This window comes from Lottia gigantea, assembly GCF_000327385.1.
Source record: "Lottia gigantea unplaced genomic scaffold LOTGIsca_14, whole genome shotgun sequence".
Classification (NCBI taxonomy): Eukaryota; Metazoa; Mollusca; class Gastropoda; family Lottiidae; genus Lottia; species Lottia gigantea.
In genome coordinates, this window is record NW_008707617.1 from 1,612,809 (window position 1) to 1,621,194 (window position 8,386).

Consider the following 8,386-nt stretch of genomic DNA (forward strand, 5'->3'; position numbering starts at 1 on the left):
TCAATTTCTAACCACATACAGCGGAAATGAAATGAATGGAGTTTTACGTCCTACTTTTCTGCACCATGTGGGCTAATGAAGACGTGCAACCACGTGCCCACATACAGCGGAGCAGCATCATCTATGAGTATGCTCTGCACAAAAAAAAAAACAACAACATTAATGTGTCATTTAGCTGGTTGTTTTGTACAAAATAGCACAATTCAAGAAAAATCGGATCACATTTAACTAATAGCGACAAAATGTTCTTTAAAGTATTGTTAGTTTCTCTGATCACGCAAACACTAATCATACCAAATTGGTTCACATGATTACAATGTGGCTACTTATTACTCTATTTACGTCGTTATGAATGGAAACATAATAACGTGTCATTACAATCCTAGACTATATTATTATAACTTTTTCTTTCGTTATGAATTGTCATCATCGTGTTGATGTGTAATAAATCTACACTTCTTACTTCATTGAGCTCTTTTCTGCCTGATAGATTGGAAAATACATTTATTGGACGTAATGCACATAATTTAAATTCAGATGAAAGTATTCCAATATACTGATAATAGATCAATCCTACATTTTATTAAATCAATTATTCTTTTAAGATGGGAAAATACGGTCTAATAAAGTAAGACCATCAAAAGGATATATCCCCCAAAAACTTGGTGAAAGAAGCTTGCTGCCTAATTTAGGACCCAGTGTTCGACCCCAGCGTTAAAACATTGGAATAAAAATGGGGGTTACTCATGTCAGTGATGAAGACTGGAGGGACTGACATGGAAAACTGTCAGTTATTCGTATATTTAGATAGTCGCTTATAGTATACTCTTACCAATTTACTAGGCAAAAACTGTCAATGTAACACACAAACAATACCAAACGTCTTCAATTATCCATTTAGAATCAGAACGTTACATTAAGAATGTTGATCTACCTATCATTTCATTTCAAGTTAAACGCGATCCATTGGAACCAAATTCGATACACATTAATATGAACTTCCTGACGCTGACCCCAAATTCAGACAGCACCGAAGAGGAAGTAATTAAGGTACACAGGCGAGAAATATAACCTTGGAGAAACCTAGTAATTAGAGTTGAGAAAAACAGAACAAGATGTTCTCAATTACTCAAGCTTTGTAATTTTGGTAATAAACGTCAGAATTAGAAAACTTCGGTTGGAAATAGTAGATAAAAATATAAGCTGAGTTCATTTTACGTCTGTGTTATTGTTTTAATAAGCGTAAAAACTAGGCTGGTTATATCATACTTGCTTGTTTCTGCAAAGTAGACAGACAAGTTTTTTACCGTCAATATTTCTAATAGTATTGGTTTGATAATATTATAGCCTTGTCAAATATTGCTTAATTGAAATTTTAAATTTGTATTTTTTGGACCAACGTAGGATATGATGTAGTACAGAATTTTTTTGACCATAATTAGCAGACTAATGGACAAGATATAAATCGTCAGTAGAATTAAACTTTAAATACAAGATATATATCATCAGCAGTCTTAAAAATAAGATCATCAGTAGAATAATAAACAAGATGTATATCATCAGCAGTATTAAAAATAAGATCATTAGTAGAATAATAAACAAGATGTATATCATCAGAAGAATTAAAAACAAGATATATATCATCAGAAGAATTAAAAACAATACAAATATATCATCAGCAGTTTTGAAAATACATGTAAGATATAATTCATCAACATAATTATAAATAATAATAATATCATCAGTAGAATTAAAGCAAGATATAAATCGTCAGTAGAATTAAAACAAGATATAAATCATCAGTAGAATTGAAAAACGATACAATCATCAGCAGTATGATATCATCAGTGGACTAGTATGTGTTGTAGAATAGCATACTCTGTTACAGTAATCAGATTACGTTGTTTACAATTTCTCCCCGAATTTAAGTACAAGTAATTAGTATTCTTCGACAATATATCAATAATAACCCATAATCACTATAGATGTCAGCACTTCCTGACTACATTTTACGCGATTACCTCCAAAATCAGATATCGTGCAGATACTGTCCTACAAAAGGATGATGTCCGCCAATTCAGGCACACACCCTTAAAGGATTTTCAAAGATATTTTCTAAATTGTGTGTCTGAGACACTGGTAGCATCAATTTGCTATTATTTTAGTGTTATTGCAGGAACCACAGATATATGTCTGGAAATTAGAACGGTGTAAATTGGAGGATAGTATCGCAACCTTTAACCGTTTCAACCTTGGAACCCACACCATCTATCCTAGAAATGTATATATTGCATATATTTCCCTATTTTATTATTATTAGATGACATTTGTTTTATTTCTTACACTAGAAATTAAGATCTATCTAAGCTTCAAGAATAATTAAGCGTAGAATACCCGAAAGACATCTTGAATTAAAAACCCGTCATTAGTTTATTATTGGTAACATAAGTCATTATTGAATTGGGATTAAAAAGTCGCGTTTTACATCTTTTAGTGTAAAGACTCCTATCTATAGATTCTTATAGCTTTTATTTTATATATCAAACACGACGTTTGACCATGACACTGACTGGCAACTTTTCTTCGGTTTTCCGCTAATTAATTTCATTGACAGTCCCATTAGAGTAAATGATTTCCATCTCTTATCTTCCTGCTTCGTAGCTTAATCTAGCTTTTCTATTGATCTTGAAATCACTAGTCACATTTCCTTCCATGACCTTTTATGCAACAAGGTTTAGTAGTCCTCTGTAGTATTTCTTATGTTTAGTCTGCAATTCTGTCGATAATAGCGTATGATACAAGCAGTATGGTTGCTTCCTTAACAGATAATGCTGAAAGACTGCACCTTTCATTTACCTATGGAGGTTATCTTTTTTTATTCCAGTTATATCTGCACATGTTGGTATCAATATCATCAAAATTATGGTCTAGTTGCCCGGATGGAAGAAACTGCCAAAGGTTACAGATTCCTCTGCTCAACACTTAAAAATCGAAAGGGTATGCAAAAGCAGATGTCTTGGCCAAATCCTAACAACCAATTAGATTACTAAAATTGCAGTAAAATTATGCCTTATATTGAAAACATATGTAATATTAGCCCTATTTTAGCCAAAAATGTCAAAAAAACTTGTAAGAATGAGATCATAAAAAGTTATCTTCTTGTGCCCTTAACAAGAATCCACTTTGTCATAGTAACAGATATAGAACAAAACGTGTGGTATAATTCAAATCAATACAAAGAGTCCAAATCACTTTACTGTATAAAGTGTAGACACTTTTTAGTTTTTTATTTCAAGATCCATTTACCATGATCATCTCAGTATTTCCTTCAGATCTAATATAGATTATGAGAAAGAAAGATTCCGCTAACCTTATATGATCAACGTCTTGTCAGTTTGTCGAGTGACTGAAATGAAGTAATTTAGTAGTGCTTTACTTGAGAATATACCTACACTGGTTTTGTTATTGCCAGTTTGATCAAAATCATGATACAAGTACGGTGCCATGACTATATTGGTAGGAAATGTACAAACAAGTATTGAAATTATGAGATTTCATTGCCACTGCCAATCGGCTACAAAAACTTCAAAATGCCCGGATATTAGATGAAACGAACACACATATTAACAGGTGTTAATCATACACTACAGGTATGTTAATATGAATGAATGTCTAGGTAACACAATTTTTGGCATAAACATCACGGAGCATAATCTTATTACATTTATTTATTTCTGTAATACCTCCACATATTAAGACCACACGATCCTACAAATGTGGACGATACTTTTTTCTAACTCACTTTATCCCAAAGAATTGTTTTAGACGTGGTGATGACATCATGTGAAAAGTACTTACTCAATCAAGACTACTTGTTGCTGTTACTGAAAAAAAATCAGCTATCGAAATACGAACTCCATCACAAAAGATCAATAATGTTATTTGCAGAGTTTTTAGTCGAATTTGATGTCAATTACGAGGGAGTAAGATAAAACAAATATTTAGTAACAAAGTGCTAAAGAGTTTGGTCATATTTAAGCAAATTTCAATTAATACAGGGGCCCTATTTTCCAAACCGTAACTTAAATAAAAATTCAGATTTGCAAAAATACATGAATCTGATTGGATAACGAAACTAAATTTAAAATCAATTTTAATGATTGACGAATAAGAGACTGGAACACTAAAATCGTTTTAAGTTATGTTTTTCAAGAATAAGGCCCTGGGTTAAATGACCATAACTTTGTAACCTTTAAAGAAGAGAATTATGTAATTTCACAACAAGTCTATTTGGCCATCTAATGTGTATGTAATTATTTCTATAAAGTCAATTCGGTTATGCTAATATGATAATTTAGGAACATGTTAGTACTGGCAATCTTATGTTGGAACTAGAAGATATAGGTGGTAAGAAAGAACTGAACTTCGATTTGAAAGTAGGCCAACATTGAGAACGACCCATTGGCTCAATTAGTTTTAGCGTTGAGAATGTGTGACCAGAACTGCTTTGGATTGTCCAGAAAATCATGGTCGTGTGTTTTAATATCGCTCAATTGTGGAATGCACGGTGATCTCTTCGATATGGGTAATCCAAAACTGTAAACAAAGACGTGCGGCCATTGACACGAACTGGTGCAATAAGATCCAATCAGTGTTCCCAGATCATAAAATATTAAGAAACCTCATCATAATCCTTTTGAGATGTTATTTTAAAATAGTCATTTTGTATAGATTGTCATCGTAGCTTAACCTGAAATCTTTCCTTTGTATTTATATATCATCCCACTCTTACTTACAGAGTCGGTTATACCATGATAAATTGAACAAGCTACCCTAGGGCGTTATGCCAATGATTAATTCTCAAAGTCAAATTACCAGATATGTCATTAGTCAATACTATAACAACTACATTAGTCGATATACTATAACAAATACATTCTCACTGATATACTTTTACAATTATCATGAAGTTACATTTCTGAGTATACTTAACAATCTGAGTAGACTTAACAATTATCATAAAGTGACGATGTTTCTGACATCAAACCCCTCATCATGGCCAAACTAAATCCATCAAAAATATCCTTTCATGTCGAATCCAACAAATATTTGTTGAATAGGTTCATGGTTAACTCATCTTATTCCATAATAAAGTATGAAACCACCCAAGATGCACATTTGGGACACCTTCTCCGACCTATTATTATTATACGCGGTATATATAATTCTGAAATTTAAGTTCAAAGCATTGTTAATTGTACTTGAAGCATATTACATTCATATTTTAACTCTGAAATTTAAGTACAAAACAATAAAAGAAGGGACAGGTGGTTTTTCATTCTCTACATCTTCGAATATTTTACAGACATTTCGCCAACACATTAGTAGTATTTTGTCACAGTCTACCAGAATCAAATTATTTACAAGAAAAGATTAAATGAAAAGAACGTTGGCAACATGTTGGATTTCTAAAGCATTTATTGCCAACGTATATACCTGATTGTGAACCGAAATAGCATTAGACGTACAGTGTAATAGAATGAAGAAATATAAACAATTTACCTATATCATCGTTAATAATGTTTCCTTGCAGCTCATGAAAATAAAAGGCGAGGACTGTTATTAGTATATAATCCCGTAGAACTAGCGACATATCGCATTATTCACATAAAACTTATATTAAAAACGGTAACATCCATAACCTGTATACATGTTTAATAGCAATCAGTTGCACTTCTCGTGTGGAGGACATAACGCATGCGCACTTCAATTTCCTCATAGTTTATAGTTCCCATGGTAGCGAGAAGAACGCTTCAGAACGCGTGTTTCAACAGCCAGCTTGGGATTATGATTAGTGACTGAAGAATGGAATTAAAATTGGGCTTTGTTGGCGAATTCCGCGATTTGAAGATAAGTTTTAAGTCGGTTGAATGTAATTAATCGAGTTTTTACATGCTATTATTCAGATTTTCTGACTTATCGATTGACAATAGGCTGATTACCTTAGAAAATGGCATTTACCATTGTCGTATTACTACACTGCGAGATGTATTCTAAGAGATCACGAGTGTTATAACATAACGTCCCAGTTATGTTTTAATTAGACATCCGTGTAAGATGTTAAAAGTTAAACACTGAAAACTCGTAAAATTTTCGCATGAATTATTTTCATTCCCTGCTTTCAATTTGTGTAAGGTTGGTATGACCAAAAATATTGTTGATTTCTATTTTGAAATATGTTCTGTTTCTTCTATTGCATTGCCTATATAGAAGAAAAAAGGGGGGGTGTAATATACCTTAATGAAATATTAAGTAATTTTTTTGTTTTAGACGAAGATTGAAAATTTCATTTTTTTCCCTATATGAAATTTGTAGTAAATGAATAGAGTCAATTGCCTTATAAGTAAACACTTGGAAATACCCCATGTTTATATGCGTCTTACAACACCTGCTGGGCATATTGTTATTGATAAAATTTCATTCAAGTTATCCCGAATATTCGATAGTTAAATGAAGGTATTTTGATGGCCCTGAAGTAACCATAGTACGTTTTCTTCTACGAAAAATAGACCAACACTCTGGAAAAGTATAAGCATTTTGTGAACCAATGTAGCACTTGTGTGTATGCTATGATTTAAAATAACCGATGACTCAATGTCCAATTCAGGCTACTAAATGATAACAATAGTTTTGCCCAAGTATGTCTTTTTCTAGTAATTATATGAATAATTAGCCAGATGGTTAATTTAATAACCTATTGTTATTCATGTATCGTTATTCATCTAACGAGTTGAGTATTACTACTTGTGGAGCCTTGAGAAGAATTTTGCCTGTGATTTATTTGACTGGAATAACCAGACTGCTTTCGCTTTAGATTTATATACAGGTACACACAGTTGAAAATGAAAATACATAGAAAAAGAGTAGACTTAGTAGTAGTTATGCATATACATGTATTCAGTTTATAGAGTTTAAAACATTCAACTCACGATCAAAGATACACCAGACTACCTCATTCAGCAGTGGAAAACTGCCATACTAGAGAGGTATGATTACGGACGGGCACAGAGAGAGTAGCAACCAAATATCATTCATATTGTCCAATGTCCTTTTTGTGAAGGCACACCGGAAAGGCGTTATTACTGCGCTGTTAATGCGACGGAAAAATGGCCCAGAGCGTGTTTAGGTCGTCGCTATAAGCGTGGGATAAGCGTGTACGACATGCCAGATATCGTCCAATTGTCGCCACTATTCGCCGAAATGATATGAATGCATTTTTATGCCTTATTTTTCAGCACAATGTTGGCTAATGGAGACGGGCATCGCCATGCAGGTTTCAATGGGAGAAATTTTGCCAGAACAGCGGCATTAGCCTGCTCTTTCCGATTTCTAACTGTCCAGGGATCTTTAACGTGCACAGCCTGTAGCACCGGGTCCCCGGTTTATTTTCCCATCTGGACGACTAAAAGCTTCTTTCATGTCAGCCCCTCATACGTGCAAGAATGAGAGGGAAAACCGGGTTGAAAAATACCACGTGATGAAAAAAAAAGCTGCGCAAACGTAAGAACGCAATATGGGCGCATAACTCGCAGCATGAGGTCAACTGTTTTTAAATTTGCAATTTTATAAGGGACTTGTTCTCTAGTTTTCCTCACTATTGACCACGACCTAGTCGCCGTAAGATCGTAGATGGCTGCAGTCCGATGTGACAGGGCTATTACACATGATTGCTCATAGAACAAAATTACATTATAACAGACCAAATAAGTCTCTTGCCTAGATATAGTCAACTGCCTCATCAGCGGCGTATACAGACATAGCGTGTCAATTTTTAGGCAATCAATGTCCCTCCGTTAAGCAATATTCTTATCGCCCAAAAACAATAACTAAGTAACCATACTGCTCATTTCAAGTCCACAGCGACGATCTGCCAATCTTATGTAAAGACCCATAATAAAATTATTATACTAAATATGATTTCTAAGCCTGTAAAACGAGACGTTTCATTGCCCTGAGCTTCAAAATTAATATTCTCGTCATATGGAACAATCCGCCTTAATCAGAACCTAACCTAATAATGTCGTTAAATGACCTTCCAAACCAAACAATACCAAGTTATTAAAGCCTCTTGTTTGACCTTTCACTATTTGTCTTCAAGTGATTGAGTTCCGTTCAAGTAGTAAATAGTCCAATGATTAAAACGAAAACACCATGGTTTTTATGTGTCTACCATTCTAATGTGTGAAATAAAATTTGAGGTTTACAATGAAAACATTACTTCGAAGTCAAGTTTACCTGCATTTCATGTGTACGTAAGAGCAACACATAAAACACTGTCCTTTGCCGCCCGCAAACGCAAAAAATCGCCCTCCTTTGCGCTTACGAA